We start from the raw sequence: 2,123 nt of genomic DNA, 5'->3' as shown, positions 1-2,123 counted from the left end.
GTGGTGGGAAGGTGAGATAGATTACAGGATAAAATAGAATGTCTTAAATGAAGGGAAAAGTTAATGGAATATAAATTAACCACAATGGGATTGGGATGAGGGTTTCAGGGGAGGTGGAGGGAAGCGATGATAGAACACAGGGTAAGGGCAGACACATCATGTTTCTGGTGTTGGGGAGTGCAATACAAAAATGATGAAGAGGTGGAAGAACAGGGTATATACAGGAACACGGAGACAGGTTTGCATGACCTAAGTGGGACAGAGGTAAATAGTGATGCATGCTCAACCTTGGAACAACAGGGCTCTGTGTTATAGGGATCTAGACATAATTTGAAGAGGGGAAATAAAACTAAGATGCTTGATTGTCTTATGAATATTGTTTTCCTTTTCTACTATTGTAAAATATATACTTGAGCAGGATAGAAAGGAATGTCAAGAAACATGATTAGAGAAAACTTGTAAGCCTGTTGAGCCTACACTGATTGGAAAACCTAAAATGGGTTCTAGAACTTGCCCAGTGAAACAGGCCTCTTGTGGAGACTTTGTAGAGTATAGGACCTTAGATGGAATCCTGAGTCCCATCCAGAACCTTCTGAGGTGTGACATTCCCACTAGAAAGGACAAGCAGACCAGCCTGGAACAGCTAGAGCATCAGAAGATGCATCTTCAAAGAAAGATCATCAGGAAAAATTCAAAACAAAAGTGTCAGTATGACAGGCTACTACAAGAATAAGCAAGCTGTTCGCCGGGAATTCATCAAATCAAGCAATCAAATTCTTTCAGGACAAACTCCCCTATAAGATGGAAACTCAAAGGGAACACATGAGCATGCATGTAAGCTTGCTGGCAACAACATTGGTCTACTGGTGAGTGGAAGTGGGGAAAAGGCAGCAATGAATAAATGGGCTGAGTTCAACCATGGTCCATTGACTCCCATTGACCTGGAGATGAGAGAGAGAAGAAGGGCTGATTGGTTCAAAGTGTGGTGAGACCTGGGGACACCTGAACCCATGGACAAGGACATAGCTACAGAGAGCTAGAGCTGAGAGTGAAGCTTCCAGCTGATATGAAGTGAGGGGAGAGGCACAAGAACACCTAAACCTGCAGATTGTACCCATTTGACCTAGCCTCAATGGCTTAATAATCAGAACTCAACTAAAGGAAGATTAAAAAAACAAAAAACAAACAATTTTTGATAAAGGAAACAAGCAAGGGTAAATTGCTACAATTTGATAAACCTGACCTGTACTTATGGAGGTAGTAACTCTAAGTACCAACAGAGAGGGAATGAGTCTTCACATCAAGTATCAATGCTATCTCCTCTGTACACAGGGTAGATAGAGATGAACAATGTAGACATTGGCTACCTAAAATGAGGGGGTATTAAAGGCACACAGTGACTGGCTTACAAGGGTTCAAGAAGGAGTTTAATTTAATAGCATGTGGGGGAAGAAAGAGTCCCAGTGAATAGTTGTCATCTTGTCTAGATGGGTCTGATTAAAAGAGATGGGGATAAGATTCCTATGATTCAATAGTGAGTAATTGTTATCATGACTAATGGTGACTGTCACAGTTGTAAAGGTAGAAGTTTTGTAACAAAAATGGGGGAGCAGTTAATCTTACAGTCCAGGAACAAAGAACCTGAGGACCATCAAGAGAGAAGAGCACAAGCAGAATGCAGGACCTTATCCAGAGAAGCAGCAACACCAGAGATGGAGGCAGAGATAGGGACATGGAGAGAGGGAGCAGCTGAGGATTCTAGATTCATGGGAAGAGAGGGACTAAGAGCTGGTGACCAGGAGGCAGAATTGCAAAAAGTGCCCTTTGGTGGTATAAATTATTATATATCCCTGTGTTTGTTTGTTTATTTTTTAAACAAGAGCTTAGTGAATAGAGAGAAATACTGTTAACTGATGGTACATGGAGAGGAATGTAAGCATTGTGATGAAACAAGTTGTATGATTTGTTGAATATAAAACTGATGATCTGCCCTGTAAACTTTCACTCAATCCACAATAAAAACTTTAAAAAAAAAAAGGAAATTGCAATGATCTTGCAAAGTTATTTTATGTTATCTCCAGCACTGCTTCTATTACCAAGGCCATAATTTTCAGCTACTGATC

This window comes from Chrysochloris asiatica, unplaced genomic scaffold (genome assembly GCF_000296735.1).
Source record: "Chrysochloris asiatica unplaced genomic scaffold, ChrAsi1.0 scaffold00112, whole genome shotgun sequence".
Classification (NCBI taxonomy): domain Eukaryota; kingdom Metazoa; phylum Chordata; class Mammalia; order Afrosoricida; family Chrysochloridae; genus Chrysochloris; species Chrysochloris asiatica.
Note: the sequence above shows the minus strand (reverse complement) of the source record.